General features: G+C 46.9%; 3 non-coding genes across 3 annotated transcripts; all 3 read right to left on the bottom strand.

Moving 5' to 3' along the window:
- Positions 1-74, bottom strand: trnai-aau (transfer RNA isoleucine (anticodon AAU)). Its single transcript has one exon. It is a non-coding gene; the product is annotated as a tRNA-Ile (tRNA).
- Positions 75-1,469: 1,395 nt separating this feature from the next.
- Positions 1,470-1,543, bottom strand: trnai-aau (transfer RNA isoleucine (anticodon AAU)). The gene has a single exon. It is a non-coding gene; the product is annotated as a tRNA-Ile (tRNA).
- A 958-nt stretch (positions 1,544-2,501) lies between these two features.
- trnai-aau (transfer RNA isoleucine (anticodon AAU)) lies at positions 2,502-2,575 on the bottom strand. Its single transcript has one exon. It is a non-coding gene; the product is annotated as a tRNA-Ile (tRNA).
- Positions 2,576-6,069: the final 3,494 nt, after the last annotated feature.

The raw sequence follows: 6,069 nt of genomic DNA, 5'->3' as shown, positions 1-6,069 counted from the left end.
AGGCACTGCTGGGATTTGAACCCAGGATCTCCTGTGTATTAGGCAAGCATTTTAACCAACTAAGCCACAGCACCTTTTGCTGTGAAGTCTCCATGGGAGGTCATCAGATCAATGAGTAGGCCATGCTATTGAGAACACGAATGTGTTTGAGAAAAGAGTTTTGGTTAGGGGTTAGGTTAGGGTTAGGATATAGGGATGAAAAGTTAGGGTTAGGGATATAGGGATGAAAACCACCATGCTCATGCCGGATTGCCATAACATTTGCCAGGAAGGTGATAGAGGCACGAAAGCAAGCCCTACCCACCCATTTTCAAGGGTGCTCTTTCCAATGGTGTCACTGCCAAGTCTCTATGAGGTCAGCAGGTGCCCCAACCCAATTGGTTCTCCTACAAATTGCCGTTTACATCTTAGAGACTCAGCAGCCACAACACACTACAAAGGCACTGCTGGGATTTGAACCCAGGATCTCCTGTTTACTAGGCAAGCATTTTAACCAACTAAGCCACAGCACCTTTTGCTGCAAAGTCTCCATGGGAGGTCATCAGATCAATGAATAGGCCATGCTATTGAGAGCATGAAAGTGTTTGAGAAAAGAATTTTGGTGGTCAGATAGACTTGTTTGTTGGCCAAGTGAGCTTAGCAAAATGACTAAGGCAGTGACTCTGTTGGGACTTGAACCCACAACCTTTGAATGGCCACATTTTGAAAGCCCACATTATGTGCATTGTTAGGGTTAGGTTAGGGTATAGGGATGAAAACCACCATGCTAGGTTAGGTTAGGGTTAGGATATAGGGATGAAAACCACCATGCTCATGCCGGATTGCCATAACTTTTGCCAGCAAGGTGATAGAGGCATGATAGCAAGCCCTACCCCCCATTTTCGAGGGTGCTCTTTCCAGTGGTGCCACCGCCGAGTCTCTATGAGGTCAGCAAGTGCCTCAACCCGATTGGCCCTCCTGCAAAGTGCCGTTTACATTTTAGAGACTCGGTGGCCACAACACCCTACAAAGGCACTGCTGGGATTTGAACCCATGACCTCCTGTTTACTAAACAGGCACTTTAACCAACTGAGCCGCAGCACCTTCTGCTGCAAAGTTTCCATGGGAGGTCATCAGATCAATGAAGAGGCCATGCTATTGTGAGCATGAAAGTGTTTGTTTGAGAAAAGAGTTTTGGTGGTCAGATAGACTTGTTCATTGGCCAAATGAGCTTAGCAAAATGACTAAGGCAGTGACTCTGTTGGGACTTGAACCCACACCCTTTGAATGGCCACATTCTGAAATTTAGAAGTCCAATGCGCTATCCATTGCACCACAGAGCCCACATTGTGTGCATTGTTGTGTGTGGGATAGGAAAATGTAAAATCCAAGGCCTGGGTCCAATAAAGGGCCCAGGCCTGGTTGTGCACAGTCCTTCCCTCAAAGTGCCGTTTACATCTTAGAGACTCAGTGGCCACAACACACTACAAAGGCACTGCTGGGATTTGAACCCAGGATCTCCTGTGTATTAGGCAAGCATTTTAACCAACTAAGCCACAGCACCTTTTGCTGCAAAGTCTCCATGGGAGGTCATCAGATCAATGAATAGGCCATGCTATTGAGAGCATGAAAGTGTTTGAGAAAAGAATTTTGGTGGTCAGATAGACTTGTTTGTTGGCCAAGTGAGCTTAGCAAAATGACTAAGGCAGTGACTCTGTTGGGACTTGAACCCACAACCTTTGAATGGCCACATTTTGAAAGCCCACATTATGTGCATTGTTAGGGTTAGGTTAGGGTATAGGGATGAAAACCACCATGCTAGGTTAGGTTAGGGTTAGGATATAGGGATGAAAACCACCATGCTCATGCCGGATTGCCATAACTTTTGCCAGCAAGGTGATAGAGGCATGATAGCAAGCCCTACCCCCCCATTTTCGAGGGTGCTCTTTCCAGTGGTGCCACCGCCGAGTCTCTATGAGGTCAGCAAGTGCCTCAACCCGATTGGCCCTCCTGCAAAGTGCCGTTTACATTTTAGAGACTCGGTGGCCACAACACCCTACAAAGGCACTGCTGGGATTTGAACCCATGACCTCCTGTTTACTAAACAGGCACTTTAACCAACTGAGCCGCAGCACCTTCTGCTGCAAAGTTTCCATGGGAGGTCATCAGATCAATGAAGAGGCCATGCTATTGTGAGCATGAAAGTGTTTGTTTGAGAAAAGAGTTTTGGTGGTCAGATAGACTTGTTCATTGGCCAAATGAGCTTAGCAAAATGACTAAGGCAGTGACTCTGTTGGGACTTGAACCCACACCCTTTGAATGGCCACATTCTGAAATTTAGAAGTCCAATGCGCTATCCATTGCACCACAGAGCCCACATTGTGTGCATTGTTGTGTGTGGGATAGGAAAATGTAAAATCCAAGGCCTGGGTCCAATAAAGGGCCCAGGCCTGGTTGTGCACAGTCCTTCCCTCAAAGTGCCGTTTACATCTTAGAGACTCAGTGGCCACAACACACTACAAAGGCACTGCTGGGATTTGAACCCAGGATCTCCTGTGTATTAGGCAAGCATTTTAACCAACTAAGCCACAGCACCTTTTGCTGTGAAGTCTCCATGGGAGGTCATCAGATCAATGAGTAGGCCATGCTATTGAGAACACGAATGTGTTTGAGAAAAGAGTTTTGGTTAGGGGTTAGGTTAGGGTTAGGATATAGGGATGAAAAGTTAGGGTTAGGGATATAGGGATGAAAACCACCATGCTCATGCCGGATTGCCATAACATTTGCCAGGAAGGTGATAGAGGCACGAAAGCAAGCCCTACCCACCCATTCTCAAGGGTGCTCTTTCCAATGGTGTCACTGCCAAGTCTCTATGAGGTCAGCAGGTGCCCCAACCCAATTGGTTCTCCTACAAATTGCCGTTTACATCTTAGAGACTCAGCAGCCACAACACACTACAAAGGCACTGCTGGGATTTGAACCCAGGATCTCCTGTTTACTAGGCAAGCATTTTAACCAACTAAGCCACAGCACCTTTTGCTGCAAAGTCTCCATGGGAGGTCATCAGATCAATGAATAGGCCATGCTATTGTGAGCATGAAAGTGTTTGTTTGAGAAAAGAGTTTTGGTGGTAAGATTAGGGTTAGGTTAGGTTATAGGGATGAAAGGGTAAAGTTAGGGTTAGGATATAGGGATGAAAACCACCATGCTCATGCCGGATTGCTATAACTTCTGCCAGGAAGGTGATAGAGGCACGAAAGCAAGCCCTACCCCCCCATTTTTGAGGGTGCTCTTTCCAGTGGTGCCACCACTGAGTCTCTATGAGGTCAGCAAGTGCCTCAACCCGATTGGCCCTCCTACAAAGTGCCGTTTACATCTTAGAGACTCAGTGGCCACAACACACTACAAAGGCACTGCTGGGATTTGAACCCATGACCTCCTGTTTACTAAACAGGCACTTTAACCAACTGAGCCGCAGCACCTTCTGCTGCAAAGTCTCCATGGGAGGTCATCAGATCAATGAACAGGCCATGTTATTGTGAGCATGAAAGTGTTTGTTTGAGAAAAGAGTTTTGGTGGTCAGATAGAGTTGTTCGATGGCCAAGTGTGCTTAGCAAAATGACTGAGGCAGTGACTCTGTTGGGATTTGAACCCACAGCCTGTGAATGGCCACATTTTGCAATTTAGAAGTCCAATGCGCTATCCATTGCGCCACAGAGCCCACATTGCGCACCATGTTGTGTCTGGGTTAGGGTTAGGTTAAGGATATAGTGATTAGGGTTAGAATATAGGGATGAAAGCGTTAGGGTTAGGATATAGGTTAGGAAAATGTAAAATCCAAGGCCTGGGTCCAATAAAGGGCCCAGGCCTGGTTGTCCACAATCCTTCCCTCAACTGACCACTAAGAACCCACCCAAGAGCGGGAAAGGGACACAAACACAGCTCTTAGTAAAATAAGGGTTAGGGTTAGGTTAGGGTTAGGATATAGGGATGAAAACCACCATGCTCATGCCGGATTGCCATAACTTTTGCCAGGAAGGTGATAGAGGCATGAAAGCAAGCCCTACCCACCCATTTTCAAGGGTGCTGTTTCCAGTGGTGCCACTGCCAAGTCTCTATGAGGTCAGCAAGTGCCCCAACCCGATTGGCCCTCCTGCAAAGTGCCGTTTACATTTTAGAGACTCAGTGGCCTCAACACACTACAAAGGCACTGCTGGGATTTGAACCCATGACCTCCTGTTTACTAAACAGGCACTTTAACCAACTGAGCCGCAGCACCTTCTGCTGCAAAGTCTCCATGGGAGGTCATCAGATCAATGAACAGGCCATGTTATTGTGAGCATGAAAGTGTTTGTTTGAGAAAAGAGTTTTGGTGGTCAGATAGACTTGTTCGATGGCCAAGTGTGCTTAGCAAAATGACTGAGGCAGTGACTCTGTTGGGATTTGAACCCACAGCCTGTGAATGGCCACATTTTGCAATTTAGAAGTCCAATGCGCTATCCATTGCGCCACAGAGCCCACATTGCGCACCATGTTGTGTCTGGGTTAGGGTTAGGTTAAGGATATAGTGATTAGGGTTAGAATATAGGGATGAAAGCGTTAGGGTTAGGATATAGGTTAGGAAAATGTAAAATCCAAGGCCTGGGTCCAATAAAGGGCCCAGGCCTGGTTGTCCACAATCCTTCCCTCAACTGACCACTAAGAACCCACCCAAGAGCGGGAAAGGGACACAAACACAGCTCTTAGTAAAATAAGGGTTAGGGTTAGGTTAGGGTTAGGTTAGGATATAGGGATGAAAACCACCATACTCATGCCGGATTGCCATAACTTTTGCCAGCAAGGTGATAGAGGCATGAAAGCAAGCCCTACCCCCCCATTTTCGAGGGTGCTCTTTCCAGTGATGCCACCGCCGAATCTCTATAGGTTAGGTTAGGGTTAGGTTAGGGTTAGGATATAGGGATGAAAACCACCATGCTCATGCCGGATTGCCATAACTTTCGCCAGCAAGGTGATAGAGGCATGAGAGCAAGCCCTACCCCCCCATTTTCGAGGGTGCTCTTTCCAGTGGTGCCACCGCCGAGTCTCTATGAGGTCAGCAAGTGCCTCAACCCAATTGGTCCTCCTACAAAGTGCCATTTACATCTTAGAGACTCAGCAGCCACAACACACTACAAAGGCACTGCTGGGATTTGAACCCAGGATCTCCTGTTTACTAGGCAAGCATTTTAACCAACTAAGCCACAGCACCTTTTGCTGCAAAGTCTCCATGGGAGGTCATCAGATCAATGAATAGGCCATGCTATTGAGAGCATGAAAGTGTTTGAGAAAAGAATTTTGGTGGTCAGATAGACTTGTTTGTTGGCCAAGTGAGCTTAGCAAAATGACTAAGGCAGTGACTCTGTTGGGACTTGAACCCACAACCTTTGAATGGCCACATTTTGAAAGCCCACATTATGTGCATTGTTAGGGTTAGGTTAGGGTATAGGGATGAAAACCACCATGCTAGGTTAGGTTAGGGTTAGGATATAGGGATGAAAACCACCATGCTCATGCCGGATTGCCATAACTTTTGCCAGCAAGGTGATAGAGGCATGATAGCAAGCCCTACCTCCCCATTTTCGAGGGTGCTCTTTCCAGTGGTGCCACCGCCGAGTCTCTATGAGGTCAGCAAGTGCCTCAACCCAATTGGTCCTCCTACAAATTGCCGTTTACATCTTAGAGACTCAGCAGCCACAACACACTACAAAGGCACTGCTGGGATTTGAACCCAGGAAATCCTGTTTACTAGGCAAGCATTTTAACCAACTAAGCCACAGCACCTTTTGCTGCAAAGTCTCCATGGGAGGTCATCAGATCAATGAATAGGCCATGCTATTGAGAGCATGAAAGTGTTTGAGAAAAGAGTTTTGGTGGTCAGATAGACTTGTTTGTTGGCCAAGTGAGCTTAGCAAAATGACTAAGGCAGTGACTCTGTTGGGACTTGAACCCACAACCTTTGAATGGCCACATTTTGAAAGCCCACATTATGTGCATTGTTGTGTGTGGGATAGGAAAATGTAAAATCCAAGGCCTGGGTCTAATAAAGGGCCC

Source organism: Myxocyprinus asiaticus, unplaced genomic scaffold (assembly GCF_019703515.2).
Source record: "Myxocyprinus asiaticus isolate MX2 ecotype Aquarium Trade unplaced genomic scaffold, UBuf_Myxa_2 HiC_scaffold_133, whole genome shotgun sequence".
Lineage (NCBI taxonomy): Eukaryota > Metazoa > Chordata > Actinopteri > Cypriniformes > Catostomidae > Myxocyprinus > Myxocyprinus asiaticus.
This window is presented reverse-complemented; position numbering and strand designations above follow the sequence as displayed.